General features: G+C 40.3%; 2 long non-coding RNA genes across 4 annotated transcripts in view; both read left to right on the forward strand.

Annotated features, from left to right (window-relative positions):
* Positions 1-7,380: 7,380 nt before the first annotated feature.
* LOC121113409 lies at positions 7,381-13,377 on the forward strand. 2 transcript variants are annotated; one of them, XR_005861743.1, is made up of 3 exons: positions 7,381-7,828; positions 8,140-8,390; positions 9,018-13,377. It is a non-coding gene; the product is annotated as an uncharacterized LOC121113409 (long non-coding RNA). The 2 variants fall into 2 exon arrangements; XR_005861744.1 differs by having other exon boundaries at positions 8,241-8,390.
* Positions 13,378-17,184: 3,807 nt separating this feature from the next.
* Positions 17,185-24,113, forward strand: part of LOC112532793 — a 34,592-nt gene continuing 27,663 nt past the window's right edge. For both annotated transcript variants that reach the window (XR_005861755.2, XR_006939833.1), the window contains exons 1-4: positions 17,185-17,220; positions 17,544-17,879; positions 20,159-20,455; positions 22,434-22,481. This is a non-coding gene — a long non-coding RNA (uncharacterized LOC112532793). The remainder of the gene's footprint in view (positions 17,221-17,543; positions 17,880-20,158; positions 20,456-22,433; positions 22,482-24,113) is intronic.

A 24,113-nucleotide genomic window follows, 5' to 3' on the forward strand; every position in this document is an offset into this window, starting at 1 on the left:
GAATCATAGAATCATACAATCACTAAGGTTGGAAGAGACCACTAAGATCATCTAGTCCGGCCATCAACCCATTCTCACCATGTCCACTAGAACATGTTCCTAAGTGCCAAATATACCCTTTTCTTCGACACTTCCATTTTCCTTTCAGCTGCTTATTATACTAACATATTATCTTTTGCAATTATTTTTGTTATGATATGTTATTAATAGTGTTTTTTATTACTTTGAGAAGTTATAAAATTTGAGGGACGTGCACTAAAACGGGGCATTCAAGATGGCATATTTGTACAGTCCTTCATCAAAGATCATTAGAAAGTGAAAATCATGCTCATAAAATGTTTTTGTTGGGCTTCTTTCATGAAAGCTGGGGAAGGGTCTGGAGCACAAGTTTTATGAGGAGCAGCTGAGGGAACTGGGATTGTTCAGTCTGGAGAAGAGGAAGCTTGAGGGAAATCTTCTCGCTATCTACAACTCCCTGAAAAATGTTGTGGCGAGGTGAGGATCGGCCCCTTCTCTCAGGCAACGGTGACTGGATGAGAAGGAATGGCCTCCAGTTGTGCCAGGGGAGGTTCAGCTTGGATATTAGGAAAAATTTCTTCTCGGGGGAGTCACCGTCCCTGGAGGTGTTCAAGAAGAGGGTAGATGTGGCACTTGGGAACATGGGTTTAGCGGGCATGGCAGTGGTGGCTTGATGGTTGAACTAGATGATCTCAGCAGTCTTTTCCAACCTTCACAATTCTATGGTTCTATGAAATATCACCGAAGTGTGTAGTGACTAAACAGATTTCTACTTTCACCCTTGTAACTACTGTTTCCCTCTGTTAATGTTCATTGCATCAATATAACAAAGATCAGACAAGAACCTTGTATGAAACTATCAATACATTTAGCCAGAGGAGGAAAATATCACTGGTTAATTTTGTTCCAAACCAAGAAGCAAAGGAGCTGTTATGCTGGGGAGGAGCATGGATGCATTTGTGGGGTATACGTTTGTGTGTATTTTTCAGCCCTTAGTAAAAAGGAAGAACTAGAAACACCTTCCCCATCTCATCTCAAGAGGAACTCTGAAGACCAGAAAGAGATAATGTGCTGTAATAACATGTAAGGATGAGAGATAAAAGCTTCTTTCAAAAAAACCCTTGAACTTATCAGCATCCACGTATCAGCATTTACCAGCATATTTAAACTCAGAAAGATAATTTCCCAACTTTAAAAATTCACAGGTTCTCTCTGATCCACTAACAAGGAATAATCCTTTTTGAAACACTTTCTTGGTGACTTTGTCAGCGGTGTTACAGCTGCTTTCACTTTGCATCAGCAACAGCGTAGACACATGAACAAGTGGCGTGAGGTGGGTAAGGCTGTCGGCTGCTTATGGTGTTGGTAGTTGTTGGCACCGGCCCATTGAGGAACGTCACTTATCTTTTTCAACTAATGGACAACAGAGCTCAGAGGGCTCTGATCATCAGCACAGTCTAGTTGGAGGCCTGCACCTAGTGGCGTTGCCCAGGGGTCAGTACTTGATTAGGGTTGGTATTGTTTAATATATTTGTTGGAAGGACAGAGTGCACCCTCAGCAAGTTTGCTGATGACACAAAGCTGGGAGGAGTGGCTGCCACACCAGAAGGCTCTTCTGCCATTCAGAGACCTGGACAGGCTTGGAGCTGGGTGGGAGGAACCTCATGAAGTTCAAAAGACAAAAGCAGGGTCCTGCACCTCTTTAATTTGAAGATTGCTGCATTCACAAAGCTTCACAGAGCATGGTACAACTTCATTCTTCTACTGCATGTTGAGCATTACTTTTCATGTAAATGCATGAAGTATGTGTCTCTGGCAAGAGAGGCAGCTGAATGACCAGCACATGGTGCAAGAATGAGAGTTACCAATGCCTGTAATTCAAACAAGCTGTGGACTCCTGCATTTTTTGTCCACTAATCTGCTCATACCAGAAAGCTTGCACAAGCTGTACTGATCATCAGAAGACAGGTCTTATAAACAGATATTTGTGTTTCCAGCTTCTGAACTGTAATACATAATTCAAGGGAAAAGACCAGTGAGTCGTCTTCTCTCTTAGCACTGTGGAGGAATACATGCCTTGTATCTAGTTGTAGAGATATCTGCACTGGGAAAATCAAATACTTCATCAGTTTTATCATTGGAAGATATTTTATATTACGGGATTGTTGTTTATTTTTCTTCATCTCAAAGCATAGATTTACAGTAATGGAGAGATATTAGGAAAGTTGCAATAAGAAGGTGCATTATTAAGATGGTAAGCAATGACAAGTATCTTCCTTAGCTACTCTACTATAGCCCTGCACTGGAGACTCCGCTTAATTAGCCTCCACCACTGACCCCAGGGAGGGGAAGCTCTGAGATCTGCCGCTCTCCTGCTCCTCCTCTTCAGGATGGCAACTAAAAGCAGCCAGAACAGCTGGGTCCTTCAGAGACAGAGGCAGAGCTAACTCTTTCTACTGCTTACTCTTGGTTTATAAATAATATATTACCTAATTTCCTCCCTATTCTCTAAAACATCTCAATTACCTTTGAGAGCAAATACCTTAGGTAGTAGATTACCACCTTTTGAAGATGATTTGGAAGCCTCGTGAGTCTGTCTGAGAAACATAAAAGCTTCTTAGTAGATTTGAGACTGCATTTTCGTAGGTTTTGTAGAAAGAAAGAATATATATATGTATATTCTATTAAGAGTGGAATTCAAAATGGGTTGTTCAACACAGGAAATTTCTAACAGAAACATACTTTTAGTTTTAGAATTGGCTGTTTTTCATTGTTTCCATCACAATTAAAAATTTCTTCTGAAAGTCAAACCCAATCTGTTGGCATGAATAAATGATGCATAACTCAAGCGTAAGACATTAATGTACAACAGCGCAGAGATAAAGCCTGTTTTAACCATATGAAAAAAATAGTAGAATTTCAAAAGCATGAATCAATATATAAAATTCACAAATGCTTACTAATGCACACAGGCAACACAAATCAAGGATCCCTATTTTTCTTCAGACATGCATTGGGTTTTTCAGACATAATATTACCGTGCAATAAAAAAAGCCCAAATCACTTATCAAAAACACTGTCAATGAAAGAACAGGATTGCCACTTTGCTGGTGGTCTTAGCAGATAAAGCAAAATTGCTACTATACATCATCCTTAAAAGAAAGACAATACCAAAGGGGAAGCTGCCAGAAGGTGCCATTTTCAGATGTCAAGATAAGGGATGGACGTCTGAATTAATGCAAGACTTGTTGCATGTTGTCTGTAACAGGCAACCTGGTGCCCCGCTAAAGCAGACAGCAATGCTTCTGCTTGGATGCCTTTCTAGGGTGTACAACTGAAGGAATTGAAAAGAAACTTGAGAAAACAAATACCGGTCTTCACAGTATTCCTGGAGGCAACTGCTTTGGTGTCTTCATGGTGCTGTAAGCAATTCCTTAGGAGCTATGAGGTGAAATAGTGTAGAGGTTGGATTCTAGAACACATACTGGGAACAAACATTAACCCTAAGAAGCCACCTATGGTCTTCCTAGGATGAGGTAGTCTAGGAAGAAGTCACTGATGTCTTTGTGGTGAAAAGTCTGTGTAAGGGTCATAATTCAGAAACCAAGGGTGGGAATGTTGATGCTATTAAGCAGAACACAGTCAGTGGGAACGGCAAAATTAATGATAAAATTAACAGTAACGCTAAGAACTGCAGTGATCATAGTGAAGTGTTTCATGTGTAAAACAGGTGCCATCATATTCCCGTCAGGGCACAGAGTTGTAGTTCTGTGCCATATGTGATCCAGCACCGAGATCGCAGGGGGCAATTGTCTGCAGAGCTGGCTGCGTTCTTGAGAGCAAGGAAATAACTGCTGGGGAAGCTGTGTTGCAGATTTAGGTTTGCCTGGGCTCCACACAGCAGCACCTGAACCTTTCTGTCTATGGCTAGCACTTGGGTTTGCTGGACTTAACCAAGATTTTCTTAAACTTGAGCTGCGTTTAGGGGTAGACCTGCACCGATTATGGACTTCAGAAGGTGGATGGGAATGAATAGAGCTGATTTCCATAGCTAAATAAACTTGGTTCAGTGTCTGAGAAATTAAAAAATAGTATTCTTCTAGTTAATAGTGTTTCAAAGAAGTCACTCTCCAGTGCACAAACTAAACCTCTCCAAACATGTCATTTCTAAATGGAAGAGTGTGTCTATCCCACTTGGTTCTCCAAAGACTCTAGCTTGTTATGTTTTCTACTTGTGCTTCCTCTCTCTGCCAGAGCTGTATTTCTTGCACACAGACCTGCTGCCAGCTGCTCATCTTGCACCATCACACGGAATCTCTCTAAGTTCTCTAAATTTGCCCTATTCAAATAACTGCAGCGTTTGGAGCAGAGTTGTTTGCCAACAGGATGCCTTGGTGTCCTTGCGCAGGGTTCAGAGTCACTTGTGCACCCTTGGCCATGTTGTTCAATGGTTGGACTAGATGATCTTGTAGGTCTTTTCCAACCTTGTGATTCTACGATTCTATGTCACCAGGGCACCGCAGAGCCCCCAGACTCCTCAGATATTGGGAGTGGAGTTGCAGAACACTGAAAGCAGAATTTAAATGTCAGTAATAGTGCCTCACCCATGCCATGACCAGCTTCTGCAGCCTCTCGGTGGTTGTAAGAAAGGAGCGCTGTAGTGCTAAATGTATTTAACTGCTAAGTCTTCCACTGAATATCCAGTGGTCATGTACAAAGCCCAAGCAGTACCTGAGTTACATTTCTCTTGACTTACACTCTTCACAGCTGAAAGCAGGTGAGCTGACTTGCTAACTGGTGCCGTAATTAATCTTCAAGAGGGTAGAAGATACAACACTAAATTGGAGCTCAGGTTACAGAGAGGAAATCAAACGAGCAAGTTCAGTGTCTCTAATATCATACCATTTACTCCGCAAGCTGTCTCTGTACATCAAGAGATTTAATTAATTCTGAGATCCCCCGATCGGTTGCAGAAAAAGGACAAAACACAGTGTATGGCAAAAAAGCCCTAATCAGAGTGACCTGCTATGTGGTACCAGAATTATCGGTGCACCATACGTGCGCGGTGTCGATGATAGACTGTCTGTGTGCCGGGCTGTGCAGGAGCGCAGGGCTGAACCATGAGCTCCCGTGCTCAGAAGGGCACTGGGAAGAACATGAGGAGGGCTTAACTGATCAATTTGTCAAGGAAAAAATTTCACCGTAGCACTTAAATACAAATAAGAGTTTCTCACAAGAACAAGGCTCCTCGGCTCCTCCAGCACATGCAGCTGGCTTTTTCAGAGAGGTCTCCGTGCTGCCAACCCCTTCCAGCACCTCTCAGGGACAGGCCACACAGCTCAGGGCTGGAGGAGGAGCGGTGGCTTCTGCAAATGGCAGGATTTCTGAACATACCGTGTTCAGAGAGAAATCACCACGTGCTGTGGAGTCTAAGTGGGGCAGGCCTTGTTTAATTCTCTCTTACTGTGTAGCAGCTGTGCTCCCTGTCCCAACTAATTTAGGTAGGAAGCTTGTTTTTATTCCATTAACTTGCGGTATGAATGTCACCAGCTCTAGCGGATAGCAGTGACCACTGCCAGAAAGTCATCAAGGCTTTTGTGCCTGCACGTTCACAGCACTCCTTATTATGCCTGCAGACCACATGGCAGCGGACCTGCACAATTTATTCTAGAGCAGGAGGCACTTAATGCTCCTCTATGTTAAAAGGGGAAAAGTGGAAAAAAACGGATCCCACCTCATCTGTTCTGACAATGGCCATCACTGGAGAAGAACAAATTCAGAGCCTGGTGCAGGGCTTTCTGCCGGGCTGTTGGCTCACAAGGGTCCCCCATCTCCGGTGCATGAGTGAGCAGGACCCTATGTGCTGAGGCTTGTTTGTCATGAAGATGGCAAGATGGCAAGATCGTGATCTAAATTTTCACTGATCTTTTCATTTCAGAGCAGCTGTGATAGCTCAGAATACATCCACGTTTCTACATCATGTCGGTTGCCTAAAGACCATACAGAACATTGTTTTTTCTTTAGAGGTTGATAAGTTCAATCCTCTGAAGAAGCTGTTGACTACCATTAGTAGTGGGTTCATTTGTTCTCTGCTGGACACTGTCAGCCAGCAGGGGTTTAGGCTGTTGTGCAGCTCCCAGCTCAATTATTTCTGAGGGCTCTTTGTTTAATATAATGGGGTCAAATTCAGACTGTAGGTGGCTGATGATTTTTGGTCCAATTTAGAATAACCTGTCTGTGAGCCCACCTTGAATGCAGTTAATCTCTTTTGTGAAAGAAAGTGAAAACTCTGCAAAGTATTTGGTGTTTCAATCCAATATTTAGTTTTTATAATGTGAACTGATAAGCAATTTTTCTGCTCAGAGTGGCTCTGACTGTATCTTTATGCAGCTGTGATGATAAACTCTTTTTACTTCCTATATTGTAATGCACTGCCATGGAAAGTCTTTCCACTGAAAGACAGAATGCAGAAATCAAAATAGATTTAAAACTCCAATATCTACCATCGCCTATTCTATGAAACTAAAGTTCACAACAAACTGAATGATTCTGGTCACTGTTAGGAGTGTCATTTGGTCTTTAGGAGGCATTTAGTGGCTTGGCAGCTTATAGGCATTGTAGATTACCAGTTGGCTTTTTATATCCTGCATTAAGTTGCCACCTTGGCTGACTCTCAGCCATTAGGGAGCTTTCGTGCTGCAGCTCAGCCTTGATATTTCTGTCTGAAGAACACAAGGACACAAGGACTTCTGGGTGGCCATGGCTGGCAGTGTGGCACTCACCCTGGGGACCATGCAGAAACCTCTGCAGAATAAACTGTTTTATTTATTTTCCTTTTTGTATGGGGTGGCTGAAACAAAAGTCCTCAGTCTCACTCTGCCTAAATACAGCTGTGGTGATGGGACTGCTTCTCTTCTGCTGGATTACGACCATAATCCCAACTGTAAGTCTCTGCAGAGAGATCCAGGGAATACTTGAACATTTCATGATTTTAATACTCGGGCAAATAGATGGGATGTCAGGAGAAGGTCAGTGCTGGTGATACACTATGTGGGATGCACCCCATATCCTGACACAAATCTTGGGTTTTCTACGACAGTAAAATCTGAGTTCAGAGAGAATTTATGGCAGATTTTATAGGCAGACCTAGTGGCAAAGAAGGAGCAGGAAGGATGCACAGTTTTCTGCAAAGTTTTCTGTGGGACCTTTTACTCTTAATCAGTGATTTTCTCTCGCAGTCAAAGTAGTAGAGAAACACTGTATCACAGAGACACCTCTGTTTAATCTGAAACTTATGGTTCCATGCTTTGTACTGTACCTATTTCGACTCACCCACATTTGTTTCTTTGATGCACGTGCAGATCCGTGAGCACTTGCATGGTACCTCAAGAGACTCACGGCTATTTATTGTGATGCCTGAGAAAGTGCCGGACATTCTGCTTAAATTAAACCTATCTGGATTTACGTGCCCATGAACAGAAACGCTTAACTGTAATGGTTATGTCAGTATCTGTGCAATTTAGGGATGCTTTTCAGATATAAGCAAACAAACAAAAACTGTTACCAGAGTAACAGAGTAAGTCATTTAACAGAATAAGTCAGTTAAAATGTAAAGTAAGATAATTACAGAATTCTAAATATGATTGAATTTGTGATAAAATGAAGGCCCATCTGATGATTCTGTGATTGGTGAAAAAGAACTGTCTCCTCTTTATTTCTCTTTGTAGGCATAGACGTGAGCGTTGATTTTTGCTCTTAAGATAAACTTTTGTTCTGCAGAAATGGATGCAGCTTGCAGCCAGGAAAGGAGGTAAGTGGGGAAAACACAAAGCTTTCGATTCAGAAGGAAGTATAAAAGCAATATTTTATCTTTGAAAGTTACCTCAAGCTGAGTAAATAGGATGTCAGAACAAACCATAGTTCTGGGTTGGTTTCTGTTCAGTTCTTTCTCAAGAAAATTGAATAAGAAGTTGAAATGGGGTGTGTTTAAGTTATCAGAAGGCAGCAAGCTTGGAATAACACTTAAGAAGTTGTTAGGGGACTCTATATTTGATATTTGTACTTTATGTTTCCTCATTTCTTGCCTTAATTTATGACCTTACTCCTTGCTTACTTCCACAGTTCTGCCTTGAGCAGTCCTATTTGAGTTGCGCTCTAAGGATTTTCAGAGTTTTGAAGAAAGAGTATTTCCTTCCTTCCTTCTCCCTTTCTTTTTCTGTCAGATGAATACGCATCTGTCATCCTCCCATTCCTCTCTGCCATGAAAAATATGAATTTAATTTAATTGGAACTGAAATTGAAACCAAGACTTTCACGCAATCACAAACCCTTAGAAAAAGCTGCCAGAACTGCTCCCACTGTGCAAACTACAGGTAAGCATCCGCATTGAAACTAAGGCAGAACTTGTTGGAGTTTGGTTTTGGTTTGTTTTGTTTTGTTTTTAATGAAGGTTTAGGAGAATAAAATGCAGTCATAGAAGCAGGAGAAAACATGAAGGAGCAGATGGCAGGTAGCAATTCCAGTAAGTGATGCACAAGAAGTACTTCATAGCCTTAAGAATAATTGAGAATGCCTGAAAAGTTGTGTGGGACTGTGAGTAAAATGTCTGGAATTCACAGCTCAGTTAAGGATTTGGTATGGTGCCCCACATAGATGTTAGTTAATATTGTACTGGAAAAGGATGCTAAGCTGAGCAAGAACCTGGCTAAACAGGAGATAATTAGGTGAAGTGAATGGGGAAGTTATTGGAAAGGTGGTATTGGTAAAAGCCTGAGGATATCTGAGGAGCTGAAACAATGTTTTCATGATGACCTTGCCATAAAACAGGTATGTTAATGAACTCTGCAGCTGAAGCAAATTTGGAAGGATTTGCTGATTTGGAACTGGACTGGAATATTATACAGGAATAATTGGGGGGGGGGGAAGATGCAAGCTTAAAGTTTATTAAAAATAAATGTTACATTAAAAAGAATTCTGACCACTAACTGGAATTTCATCAGAAGCCTCAGATGAAGTGAAAGTCATCCCTTAATCAGCTGCCTTATACAACTTTCAGCCACCTGTGCTACAGATCTGGGAAGGAGGTAAGCAGTTGGGGCCATCTCTAGGTGTCGGCACCTCGTTGTGTTTCAGAATATAGGCATGCTCCGGGTGTACAAAACTTGGTTAACCCAGTAATGATAAAGCTGAAAAGGATATATGGTAACGGCTTTGCATACAGCAGAGAAATAGAGGAAAGGCCATTCCATTTAAAGATCGATGCTACATGAAAAAGACCATTTCAGACCAATCTAAAATTTAAGGGGCTAATTAGAAGGCTTTTTTTTTTTTTTAATTGCCAAGCACTTTGGGGAAAAAAAAAAAAAAGTTGTCATTCATCTGAAGCACTGAGTCACCCTTCAGGCACTCAGTGGAGATAAACTTCTCAACTGCCAGAAAAACTGCTGGACCTTTTGGTACAAAAGATCATCCTCTTAAGGATACTTAGTGGCTGGGTAGCAGTCTCCTGTGTAAGTGTATCCTAGTAATTATAGCATGAAGTTGTACTAATCACTCCTAATAGAGATGGACTGTTCCTCCTGCTGTGTCCGTCACTGCTTCCAGATGAGAACTATCCCAACAACTTGGGATTAGCAAAAACACTTGTTATACTATTAGCTTCATAACTTTATTAATCTTTGATTATAGAACAGATGGATCAATCTTAATCATTCTACAATGGAAGATTAAATAGCTTAAATTATATCAATCATATTTAAGTCTTTACCTAATAAAACAACAATTTAAGTTGGGTCATCAGTAGGGCTTGAACCCAGGGCCTTCAGATTAGCAGCCAGGACTTCCTCCATTAAAAGAGTAAACCCATTAGCTGCTTGCTGTTGTACACTTGTATCTATGTACACTGGCCATTAAAAGATATGACTCACGCTGTGCCAGTGGATTACACATTGAATGTTGGGATTAAGAATTCCTAGGTTCCATTTGTGCCTCTCAGAAGGAGTTTTGCTCATGAAATAGAGTGGGCAGTGAGATATGGGTCAGCTGCTGACAACGTTTAGCTGTAGATTTACGCAAAATAAGGATTCTTGTATCTAAAGATGCCTGATTCAGGTATGTTGGGCTTAAAGACATGTAAGAGCTTAACAGTCAGATTTGGCGTATGTACTTTGAGATCCAGAAGAAAAAGAGAATTATAGACTCCCCATCCTGTCATTATAAGGTGGAGGTAACTATGGGAATACGGTAAATAATGTAGGGATTGCTAACAGTATATTGTTTTGTCATCTAGTTCAGGTTAACTGGCACACCGTAAGCAAGAGGTTTTGGAGGACTTTCTATCTTTGCATCATTCACTGTCCATTGCCTAAACCTCAGGTAACCTCAGACACCCTCTGTGACCTCCCTGGGGTCAACACTGATTTGTACTGACCCAGAATCCTAACTGTAGCTTGTCAGTGCCCTCTACCTGCCACCTTGTCAGAGACAACACAGAACTTTACTGAAGGTAGAAAATGATATAGCTGACTGGAGATAATATTTAATGACAGATCCAGTGGAGAATGGCTCAACAAATTTAATGTGAAAAAAGATCCTCAACCTTAACTCTAAATTGGAATGCACTGTGTTTATAATGCAATCCTTCTGCAAGCTGCGCTTCAAAGACTGCACACAGAGAATGGCTTTGCTAGTATCTGTAAAGAGAGATGGACTTATAAGAACAAATGGCTATTGCTCGAAACTACTAATTCCTGATCTTTTTTTTTTCCTATTGCATCATTTGGCTTCCTTGGTGGGTCTGAAGCCACGTTGAGCTCTGGTTAACTCTGGAAAACTTCCAACAGAAGGTACCATTGCACATTAGCTCCACAGCTGTAAATTAAGCACCGTAATTCTGCAAACTTTGCAAATTTACATATCAGTCTTCTTCAAAACTTTACCTGCATACTTAAGATTAAAATTTTATTTGGAGATGTCATTTCATTTTGCTGTGAATCAGTACATCAGCTCTTCTATAAGTGCACTCAGTTGCTCCCCGAAGAGAGAGAAACTTAGCAGTGGTGTTTATATTTCCTGCTCATTACACTGTAAAAACCCTTGGAGAACTGATACATTGATTAGCACAAGTCAGGAGTGCATCTTTGACTTGATCAATACATTTGTGTGTTGCAGACTGGCTAATGGCGGGTGTCAGAGTGACCACCTGTTTGAAATAATTGCAGCATACAAGCATTAACCTATTGAAAGAGTGCATTTATTGGGCACAAAGAAAAATTTATGACCTTCAACTACAAAGTCTGTGCAATAACAGTGACTGCCAAGTAGAGGAGAGATAGTTTAGCTATATTAAAATAGGTAAATCTGGAGTCTGGGGTTTGCTCCAGGTATTTAAAGACCTGAGCAGAGCATAATGAAGGAACAGATGTACCACTTGAAGCCAGTATGGTACATGAGTAGCCTCAAAGGAGCGCTGGAACATAGAATGAGAAAAGGTACAACAGTGATCAAAACTAGATATCCAAATGTTCAGAAAATATACAAGTCTGCTTACACACTCCTCCCTATGGGGTCTCCAAAGCAGGATGTAGATGTGCCATAACTTCATGTCACTCACTCAAAATAAGGTACGTTTTATGCTGTTGTAAATGATTTTATTTTCAAAACAGCTTTTCCAGTTGACCTGCAATGCTTTGCAGACTGTTTTTAAGTACTCTGGTACTTCTCACTAGCAACATTTTTCATTTTAAAGTCAGAAAATGGAAGAGGAGGTTCTTTCTCTACTTTTTTAATCCTATAACTGGTAGATAAAATTATCTCTTAATCTAGAGATTAAGTTAGGTTCCCTTATTCGCGTGCAAGAATGATACGTTTTTCGGAAAAGCATCATCTACCATTGTGAGCTTATACTAGGATGAACTGTTTTCTACTGCTGCAGATATACTCCAAATAGCGTGCTTACATCCATTACAGGAGACATTATTATCTGATATCTCCACATTTCATTTGGTAGAAGTAATGTCCAACTTCTGCTACTCCACGGAACAAATATGCATGACATTCAAAGCAGGACAAAGGATGCTCAGAACAGCAAAGGCACACAGAGCTCTAAGGAACATAGCGCGGCCAGACCAGACCTTCTCACTGGCCGTGCTTGGAGGGGAGAAGAGATGGCCAAATGCGTCGAGCCACATGGAGATTTGGGGAATGACTTCCAAAACCAGCTGGCCTATGTTGGACTGAGCTACCTTAGATACCAAATGTATGGCTTTAGGGCTGAGTCCTGAAATTCTAGAACTGCCTTGGCTGAATCACTAAGACCTGGGAAACATGAACTACGGAAGATGAGTCACTACAAGCAAGTTCATGCTCCAGTGCTTGCACCCTGAGTGTCCCAACTTCCTTCGGAAGGGTCTGACCTTAAATGTAGAGCTATTTGATCTGAAATCAACTCCATTTTTTATTGCCGCAAGAGGATCTCTTTTCATTTTTTGGAGTAGCTAAGCTACTTTCTTTCTGGAGCTGTTCAAGGCCGGGCTCAGAGACCATAACGTTCAGGTTTTTTCTGTCCCAGTCAGTTGAATCACACTGCCACTATAAAGAAGAAAGGCTAGGACTTACTTAATGATCTCAATTTTTACTCTGATTAGCATGAGAACTTTGCATCTAAGTTTGTCGCATGTTTTTAACGGACAGAAGTACTTGAGGTCATTCTACGTAACTTAATGCATTAGTATTTTCTATTAGTTTGATGGAGTTAAAACCTGGGCTTGAAAGGAGCCTTGTTAATTAGAAGTCAAGTGCTATCACCTGACTTCACCTAGCACCTTGATTTAGTCCTTGAAATAAGGCTGAATGAGGAACAGCAGTCCTAAAATCTTATATAAGAGAAGCTGGTCAGAGGGCTTGGTCCTCCTATTAAAATGAGATAGTAGTGCTATGAAAGTGTTAAGTAGTTTTTTTCTTGTTCAATTTCTGTTGTGCTGAGTATGCAGAAAAGAGAATGTGTTCTTCTAAGGATTCTGGGAAGTGTTTTTAAGTGTTTTTCTAACATATCTAGAGAAGTCTGAAAACATTTTATTTACCAAGGACTAAGACTGGTAAGAGTGTTTTTGTTTTTTAACTTCCACAAATAACCTAATATTCTTTTTGAAACTTATTAGAATATTATTCGTTTTTTAAAGTGTCCTATCATCTTACAGAGGTTAGCTATATCAAGAAACAGGAATTGACCTGAATATGTTTTCTTAAAAACTATTTGACTTCAAGGTGCTAATGCTGTAACACAGAAAATCAAAGTAGTGCTGTTATTAACAGTAACTGATATTGCAGTGTGCAATTTTAAAAGTCTTTAAACAATGATTAAAGGAGAGTTCTGAACATATAAATGTGCAAAGTGATCTTTTCCCTCCTTAGTTTTGCTGTTTATGTGAAAAACCTCTTAAATACCAGCGTTTCTCTCATTCTCTTTTCTGTAGCTATAGGCTGACATATTCATTATTAAGTAAAAGCTTTCCCTCTTGGAGTGCTGTGGCAAGTGCCCCTGTTAATTGGAAAGAGCCCTTTGGGGCTCGTTCTCACTAGAATACCAACTGGCGGCCCTTGATACAAAAGATTTTGAGGCATTAAGTGTAAAAATGTTTCAGGAAAGTAGTGATAAGTAGCCCAGACCAGCATGTTCTGGTCTTCACTACTCATCCTCTGATCCGTGCCAGAAGGTTTCCCTGTGGATCCAGGAAGAGCAGTGTTAGGTAAGACACTTTGTAGTGTGGGTTCTGGGAGAGCATTTTAGATTCTCTCTTAAGTCAGTGGATTCTGGTGAAGCATTCAGCTCTTGTCTTCGTAGTACTGTATCTAATACATAAACTGCAATGACATAATTGCGTAGTTGTTTATATGTACTTTAGTGTTTCTGTTGGGATTTTCTGCCCTATGCTCGTAACTTCAGATGGGAGCTTTGTTGTCCTGGTGGACATTGAATATATGATGCAACTTCTGGATCACAAACTTATTTAAAATCAACAGTGGCTACAAGGGTAGAAAGCTCTGAGTCGAGAAGACAGAATTTTGGGTGTGGTGTTTAGTTGCATGTGCCCAGTCTTTGCCCAAACAAGAGGAGCTGGCTGATCAGTTTCTCACATTATTGATTCCTTGGTTGCCTCTGCAGTTTGGTCTGTGTATACTGGCCTGATGTAGACCCTGACAGACCATATTGGAAAGCAATTAAGTATTGAGGGAATTGTAGCTTTGAAGCAGAGTTTGGACCAAACAAGATATGCAACACTGAAATGCCCATTACACTGGTGGCCATGGGTAATATCAGCCCAAGGAAAAGGCAGTTTGTGGGCACAGCCCTTTATAGGGGCTTATAGGAAGAAGGTGGAAAGGATGCATGCAAGTTTTTATCAAAGAAATAGAAAAGCACTGCCTGCTTGATGAGCACTGGCTATGGAAAGGCCTATTATATGTTATGAAACTCATGTGGCAGTATTTATACTCTATATAGAGTGTTTGCCTACAGTACTCAGCTGTTCATGTGTACCTGAAGTTAGTGTATGAAACTGTAAAGTTGACCTTTCTTCAGCCTGTGCCATGTCAGGGAGTCTTGCATTACATTATATTTCATGACATTTGCTTACCTACCCCTTACATGAAACTCCAGTTTCACTGGATGGACAGTTCCTGGGAACCAAGGAAACGCTTAATGTCAGCTTCTAACCTCACTGTTCACTCTGTGAGTCAGTGTCAGTCTGCCTGATGTTCATATCCTGAACTGAATGATTCTGGGGTGCATGCTACGTTATGGAAACTTTGACTACGTTCTCACATAATGTTCACACTGAACCCCAATCCCATTGGGTGGATTCTTCCCGGGAAGTGGGGCAAGTGCTTAATGAAAGAATCACTGCCATTGGAGTTTTACAGAGATTACTGCCATTAAAACATTCAGCTTTGGAATTACCTTTTACTATACATGCAGATAGACAGAAAAAGAGAGATTAAATGTGAATTAATTTTGGATGCTTTGGAAAGTTCATTCTTAGGAAATGCGGAACAATTCTCTCTAGACAAGCTTTTGGAAGGACAGCCTGTTTAAAGCACTGCTTGAGCATTAATTATTTAAGCAGCAAGATAGTCCTGAAGTACAGGTTCATAAGCACTACTTTTCCCAGTTTCTGCACGAGTGCAAAAAAGCTCTGACTTACTGAGAAGTACACAATACACATGCAGCGAAATGCTCAAAGTTGAAGTTGAAGCCTCCTATTCCTGGCACGTCCTGCCCTTCTTGTAGATCTTTTGGCTCCAATTGTGTGTAGCTAACACCTTTGGAATCTGCATTGTTCACGAACTGTAAAAAATGAAAAATGATTAACAGAAATTTGTGTTTACTTGTGCAGAGCTTTTTCTTTAATGAGTCACTTGCATTGTTGCTGGGCTGCTTTGTGTCAGTTAGGTGGTTTTGTCTTAACTGTGAGACCATGTTCTTCAATATCTCTGTAGAAAACTTCATTTCATTATTTTATGAATAAGTTATTCTCTAAACGTTGCCCACCGTGCCGTTCTGCAGAGATGTCTGGCAGAGGTCATGTCTATAAGAATATATGCATTCACACTTGCATATTTTTTTTTTAGGTAGACTCAAACAGTGCTTCATAGCTTTTCTCTGTAATGATTTTCCCCAGAAGACTCTAGGTGGGAGCTGAAGAAAAGAAGAACTGCCACATTAATTACAGATACTGCAAAATTCACAAGAATATTTAGATGCCATCAATGACATAGTACGGAAGTAGTTATATCACGTATAAACAGTTTATTTCTCCTGATTTCCATGTTTTTTAGCTTCTGAGCCTACAAGTGACAGTCACGCATTCTGAACATGAGCCATGAGCTCTTGGTCATGCTTCCAGATCCAAGGGGCACTCCAGCAGTTACCAGTACAGCATACCAAACTGCCCTGAAGTAGGTCCTTTGTCCCTTCCCACTCAGCATCAGTTGCTTGCGTCTTTTGGAAGATGCTGCCTGGGGCCCAGCAGAGCTGGAGGTGATGGAAGCTTAAAGCAGAGGGCCATAGGGTTTGTGCCATCTTTCACCAGGTGAGTTGCTCTGCTAGGTGCCACATGGTACTTTTAACATGGATGAGAACAATCTCCCTCAAAGGTGGACAGTGTAGGAGGTGGGAGAATTTTAGACAAAGATCCCTTTTAGTTTTGCCCTCTTGGTTTTGTTTCTTTCTCAAGCAAGGCCATTTTCAGTCTAACCCTAGCAACTACAACATAAGCTGCTTGGAAAATAGATGACAGCAAGCGTTCTCCTGGATAACCTTGGTCGGAGATACAAATTGGCAGTGCTGCTCACGTTGGCAGCGTTTCCAGTTGGTTCTCGCTATCACTGAGCGTTTTCCTCTCTGCCATACTCCAGTGCTACATTTAGTGCAGTGGTGGAGCTCTCAGCTGCGATACTATTTCCATTTCTCCCCAGCATGAGAGAAACAACCAGACTCCTGGCTTGCAATCTGTCTCACTAATGCTTAAGCTGGCGTTCACAGCCCTAAGGACCTGTAGGCAATTTAATTACATTTGTTCCATAATTTCAAGTGATGGTATTTTGTAAACATTTTTAATGTATCGCCATTAATATGCTAAGGAAAGAAATCTATTTCTGCCAGGAAAGTGGAAATAAATCTTCACTATCTCTTTGGTCCACTAGTTTACATTTAGAATAGAACACCTCTTCTGAAAAGCTGTTGGAGACATATGCTCCCATTATTATCTCACAGTGATTTATCACTAACTCTAAAATAAACATTATATCCAAGTTACCTGCTTCCTACTGCCCTTACTGTGCCACTTCAGAGTATCTTAAAGGACGAGTATATGAACACTGCTGAGGAATTCTTACGGGCTTTTTTGTTTGTACTGGGTTTTTGTACTGCTGTTGTTCATTTCATCTAATTGTATTAAGAAGGGAGGGAAACAAAAACAAAACTGGCAACTGCAATCTGAGGTGGAGGGGGTGAAGTGCTGCATGGAAAGCAATTCTGAAATGGCCTGGTCAGAAGGATGCCGATCCAAAAAAAAGTTCATGTTCTAGGGGAAAGGGAAAACTCACCGAATGAAATAGCCTTAGCATAGCACACCTAACGAGAGGACCTTTTCCTGCATATTTTGTGCTGGGTGAGTCAGTGCAGCTCTCAGCAGCTTGAAGCAGGTATGGACTCATGGTCTAAGCTGTGATTCAACTGTAAGCTGCCCAGAACCTCTGTGTGTGGTCTGGAGCATCTGCTCTTTGCTTCCCATCCACTTCTGCACATAATGAATAATGCTGTTTCCAGCAGAATTGAGAAGAAGCCATTTTCTTGTAGCTGGAAATATTGCTGTTGGGTGGAGGTTAAGGAAGAGTGTAAAGAAGAGCAGTGTGAGGCTGAGGAGAGTTGTACAATTGCGTGGATAAATTTTAAAAGAGAAAAGATAACTATTAGTCACTTGAGCATTTTCTGAAGGCTTAATCTTTTTGTGCTTTTTATTTTGTAGGTTCTATATGACAGACATTTCAGTTCTTTCACCCTGTACTGAATTAAGGTGCGGCTAAGGACTTTGGTCATGAGATGTGGCATTGTTCCAACCTGAAAGATGGGGGGAAGGAGGGAGGGAGAAAGGTTACTCCCAGCTGTCCACTGCTGCACTCTTTGCTCCTTTGTTTCTGGTGATCACTGCTGCAGTAAAAATTGTTAGTAGCTGCATGAGGAAAGCTAGCCGAGCTGGGGCATCTCTGCTCTTTAACTAAGAATTTCATCCAGCGTCAGTAATTTTCCCTTTGAGCCCTCTTGCTAAATGTCCTTGGTGGCGGATGAATCCTGAGCATTTAAGGTAAGTATCTTCCTCTTGGAAAGGCTGCTTTACTATCACAAATATTTGTCACTGCATGATGCTATTAAAACCTGCTCCCCCTATGTTCTCTGGTCATCCTGAGTTTGTGCAGTGGTGAAACTGTACAGACATTCTGGTTATTAAAAAATTAACAATGTTATCAGGTATCATTGACTGCAGTGGAGAATACTACTTCAGAACGGTGGAGTAGCACTTCTTGATTGTAAAGTGTTAAGGATTTTTTTATTTTATTTTAACTTGTCCGTAAACCAACATATGTAAATTCTCAACCTGAAGGATCATAGGTAATTGCTGAGTACATTGTAATTAATGTTGTATGATCCAAGAGCAACACTGTGTTTTACTCTGTGGAAATCAGCCTTGCAAAAAATATTTCCCTCTAATTTGATGATTTTCAACGTAATCTCTCTAGTTGATTTTTATCTGGTAACTTTTTTACATAAAACAGTGCCAGTCAGTGCAGAATACCGAAGTATTTTTCCTGACAAAAATGTATGTACCTTGCTAGAAGAGAAAAGCTGAGGTGAAAAATAGTTAGCATGTGGCAATGTAACATTGGGGTTTGGGGCTCTAAGACCCATTCTAATTATTCACTAGGCCACCATGCTTCTGTCATCTTCACCAAATCAGAATAACACTTGGAAAAAAAAGTGACCCTCACTATCATACATAATGTGGCAGCTTAATTGGCAAGAAGGGGGTGAAAAGTAGGCTAGGGAAACCCTTGGAGACTGATGGAGCATATTTCAGTGGCTTCATCAAGGTAATGTTCCCCAGGTGATTGGAGGCAGCAAATATTTCATCAGGAGAAATATATATAAAGGTCCTTTAACCACAGAACACAAAACATATTATTACAAACATGTTTTTTTAAAAGAGCCTTTCATATGCTGTTTGAGTAGAGAAAAGATAGGAAAATTGAAAGAAGGTTAAATTTAGTACCCATAGTTAAGGTGTGAGCATACCTCAAATAACTTGTTTGCAATGGGTGAACTGAAGTAGGTTTTTAGTTGCAAAATATATATATAGAATGCCTCCTCCCTTTGACAAAAATAGATATACATAATCCATAGCTCCCGATATTATGAGAAGTGTTCCCACATCAATGTGATGTTAGGTTTTTTTCTCATGAGTGTTTTCTCTCAGAAATTATCAGATGACTTCACTTTTTTTTTTCCCTAATGTTATTAGCATGTACCTTGGCAATTAACACAAGCTTTTGTTTTGACCTAACAAAATGCATAGGCAACTGGAAAACATTCCCTTGTTGTAATCTGGGCACAAAACACAGGCTGTTATCACCAAGGATCCCACAATTGCACGAGCAGACTAGATGCTGTAGATTAACCTGTGTACAGTTTTAAATTACTTAATCATATATGAAGTGGAACTGTCCTATTGATGTACTGACAGTTAAAACAGTTCTTGAGCAGCGGTGACTAAAAATCTAAAAGTATGTCTCTGAGGATAATGGTGTCAGTCCCAGCCTTTTGAACCATGAGCTGAAAAAGAGTATCATTACAATTGGCCACACAAGATCAGAGATCTCTTCCTAGAGTTTGTTGTTCTAGCAGTTGATAATGCTCATTCCAAAATCCAATGAACAAAAAGTACAAGGGGATGTTTCAATTACACTAGTCTGTCAGACTTTGCAAAGAGTGTAACATTCCTTAAAGTGACTGCTGTACTATATGTTAATTATTTATCACCAGAGAGTGAAAGGCCCCATTAGCAGGCAAGTGCACGTGAGATGATGTTAAAGGAGTGTATATGCACAGGTTCTTAAGACTAACCATCTTATTTACAATCTGTTACTGATCTGGATTTTAGTTAAATATCTTGAAGATGTACTGAATAGCTTGTAGTGGAGGCACTGGCTCTTAAGTAATTGGCAGCAGCTCTAGCTCATTAGAATAGTCTCTTGTCTGACATGCCAAATGTGCCCTGTGTTGAGCTGCTCAATAATCAACAACCAATTGTTTCTCTTTTCACATCACTCAGCATGACAAATCAGTGATATTAACCACATGGGTTAAGGCCAGTGCCAGTCACTGTTTACATCTCAGGTTAGCCAGTTCCCTTCCAATCAATACAATGTCTCTAAGAGTACACTGCAAATAGAGCAGCTTTGTAGTCTTAAAAAAAAAAAAAAAAAAAAAAAAAAAATCACACAACTTCCCCCCCCCCCATTTTAAAAATAAAATAATAAATTACATTTGTGCAGTGCAAATGGTGATATGAAACTAATTGTGCTTTAGGATGGGAACCGAGCTGTTGAAAGGAACAAGTTGTCTCATACCCAACCTCTTGGAGATACCAAACCAAACTTGCAAAAATGTACTGATGAAGAACTAAATAGTATTGGCTGGAGATAAAGAAATCCCAGACTTTCCTTATCACTATTTTTGTAAGCAATACTGATGGAAATACAGGAAGAACTGTGATGATCACAGAATTGAAGTGCTGACAATAGGTTTGTCTGTGCTAAGTGTGCTGAATCCTGCTGGTTTGTGAAGATCTTCAGGCCAAGTGGAGCAGTGTGACACACTCTGAAGGTACCTGAAGGGACATAAGTTATATTTGTAAGGTGGGAGGCTGGAGAAAAATGTAAGGAAATACAGCTGATAATATTGGACAATTCTTGGTTGCTCTGCTCCTAAGCAAAGTGCAAGATCTGCCAGAGATGTTTCTCCTGCTCTGTATAGGACGCTGGCTGATCTGCCCTGTTGTGGATCTTGTTGCTGAAGCTCACCTGCTTCGTTCTCTGACTTCATCTTTTAATCTAAAGGTATATTTTGCAGTAACTGCAGCTGATTAACTCATTAATTAGTGGGAGTCCATAATTGCATCTTTCATTGTCTCTCTCTTTTTCCTATTCCCTTTCTTCCATTGTGTATAGTCATAGGAATTTGATGTCAGAAGTTTTGTAGCATCAGCCTTCCTGAATCTTGACACTACTTCTTGTTTCATTTGCGGTACTTGAGGGTTTTTTTATAATGCATTTGGCCATTTGATTTATTTTACTCAGAAGGTCTTAAGCACTAAAGATTATATTTAATTTGTACATACTTCTATATTGCAGATGATAGATAAATTAGAAGGCAGGATAAGCAAGATTTGGTTTTCAAAAGATACAGTAAATATGCTTAGTGTCAGTCTTTAAATCTATATTCAACCAGACTCCCACTGATCTGTCCAAACATGGCTAGGCTCCCTTGTGCAGTACGTGCTGTACCACTCTGGGCCAATACAGTGGGGGGTGAAATTCATCACTTATGATGGGAATTGCAAAATAATTATCCCCTGAGATGGCTGAATAGCTATTCCCATGCCTTGGCAAGCTTGCTCATTTGAATGTTTAATTATTATTTTTCTTTTAATGGTTCATTTTACATACAGTCCATCATTGTAACTCTGACATTTTTCTGTTCTGACTTGCACTGATGACATCACAAGAACAGCAAGATTATCAGAAAAGATGGAAATAGGTGCTTATCATTGTACCAAAAAAAAGCAGAGAACTGGCAGCTACTGGAACATGACGGGCAACTGAGTCTGCTTTAGTACACATGGAGGGACTGCATCCCAGCCAGAGGAAACTGGCAATCAGAATTCAGCAACATAAGGCTGCTTGCCCAAGAGCTGCTCTTGGGTTGGAAGCATCTAGATGAAAATGCTTAATTATAATCTATTAAAACATTCAGTTAAAGCTGCCATATAGCCAGTATTTCCCAACTTTGGTAGACAAAAAATGTATTTGCAACATCTAGCTCCTGTTGTAAATGTAGAGCTCATTAATGTTTTCTAGGTTGAACTTCAGTAATGACTTCAAGATAATAACCTGTCTGCTTGTTTTAATTTTTATTCAGTTTTATGTTTATAGTAAGCCCTGACATGCTCTAATTGTATTTCACAATGGTTTTAAACTTCTAATAAGCATGTAGGGCTTCTGTACTATCATTTGAAATACACTGGTATTCCTGAGATTCTGTGACTCACTTTAGTAATACTACTAGGCCTGTAGCAAAGCTTACTTAGTCAAAATATATATGTTTAAAGTTAAATGAGTTCTCAGTATCATGCTGCCATGGGATCTTGGGCAAAGAACTATGCTGATGTAGTAGGACAGAGCTATAGAATGACTAAAATAGTCGAATGGATGTCAACTAGGCTAGAGGTATGAAAGGTCACAAAGAAATGAATGCTTCTGTAATCTCATTGGCCATGATAGAAATGAAAAAGATATTTTGAGTTGTTTCTCGTATAGCTATTCGTACAAAACAAAACAAACAAAAAACAACCCAACCCACAAATAAATTGGATGCTTTTCTGCTTGCAGAGTTGTTTTCTGTCCATTATCAGATGCTTCTGGTAACTATGCAATAGATTGGGTACTGATAAGACTACACCGAGTAATTCCAGGACCAGTCAGTAGCAGCAGATGTTTTCATGATGTTGTGATGACTGTAGGTGAAAAAGTAGATTTTGTTTTTCTTAATAATGGCATTGTAATGTTTTGTTTTTTCTTTCCAGAGGTCTTACACCTGCTGAGAATGGTGGATTTTTACCATTCATGGACAGGTAAATAGCTCTGTAAAATAAATTAAAAAAAAATAAGGTTTTTCCTTTACAGTTAGGAACATAATAGCTTTTTTTGTTGTTGCTGATGTCAGGATTCAGGCTGATGGATGGAGCACAGGCACAATCGTGCACGCAGTAAGAACTTTGCCTTGGGAAGTCACAGAGAAATAATAAAGTGCATATCCTTCAATGTGTATTGTGACTTTAGGGGAGCAATTATTTGGGACCATCCTAATTGGCTCTATGTTAGAATATTCTGTAGCATTATTTTGATCTGTGTTCCCACCTCCCTTGCAGACTGTGTATGTGGCGTTAGCAAGACTAATTGTTTTGGATAGCCTAATGCTCTGTCTTTATCATCACAAAAAGATGGAAGAACAGAATCTGCTTCCCTATCTGCAAGCATCCTGGTGCTTTATCTGTATGTATGTAGCTGAAGGCTACACTGGGTCTCTTTGCTCTTGTAGCTAGCTAATTCCAGCACCGGGTACCTTTGGCAGTGACTTATATCCATGATGGTACCTATGATTCCTCTGTGAAGTGGGCATGTCCATTTCTATCCACAGTTCTTTCACTCTAATTAAATTACTGGAACACAGTGGCCTTAAACGTGGCTTAGAAGCTACAGAGTAGGTGACAGCCTTCATACCAGTGTGCTATGTCATGGTTCTCCTACTGCTTCTGGGTCTTGCTGTAGATACCTGAAGAAATACCAACCCTTCTTGGTCTGGTATCTACCTGGAAGGTATCTTCTCAAATGTGTAGACGTGCAAGGAGGAACAGAGCTCAAGTTCTTTTGGAGAGAGACCTGCTTTAAAATAGGCAGACAATTTTTCTTCTCTTTAATCAGTGAAAGTGGGATGTTTATCCTCCCAATTCAGTTCATGTTTCTCCAGCTGTGAAGTGACTCTTCCAGGAGTCTCAATCCCTCCTGAGCTTTATATTTTCTTCTGAGCAGGAAGCTAAAAATTAGCAAAAAACTATAGATATGATTATTGTTAGTCTTACTACTAACAGGAATGGTAGGACAAACCAAATCATCATGAATCACCAGAGTACTGTAGCTAAACACAAGGTAGTTCCCAAATACCCCCAGTAAATGGAAGCTAATATCTTCCAGAAAATGAGTCCAACCCTGCTCCACTCCTGTCTTTCTGAAGTAAGTCAGATTTGCTCTTGGTTAAGGTACTTACCATAGCATGTATGGAGATCTAATGCAGAGTACATTGACTTCTTGTTCTATATCTAATGGGAGAAATTTTTGTTCTTCAGCTGTCTCAGGAAAAGGGTGGATGTGCTTCTCATGCCATCATGCTCCATCCAGGCAGCCTGGACTGCCTCACTTCTCAGGCTGATGCTAGGCTTGGAGATCCCTTGTATTTATGTCTTGTAAAGATCCTATTGCACTGTCAGCACTTAACACCAGATAATAATTCTGGAGCCAGACGCTCCCATCATAGGCCAGAAGTCACCTCTATTGATTTCAAATACAGTGTTTATTTTATCTCCACTTCATTCAGGAAAGAGTGTGGTTGAGTCACCATCACTGTATATTATATCATTTGAGTAGTACAAGAAAAATAACCCACTGAAAGAATATGTAATATGAAGTAACATACTTGTATGGAGGCA

Source organism: Gallus gallus, chromosome 7 (genome assembly GCF_016699485.2).
Source record: "Gallus gallus isolate bGalGal1 chromosome 7, bGalGal1.mat.broiler.GRCg7b, whole genome shotgun sequence".
Classification (NCBI taxonomy): Eukaryota; Metazoa; Chordata; class Aves; order Galliformes; family Phasianidae; genus Gallus; species Gallus gallus.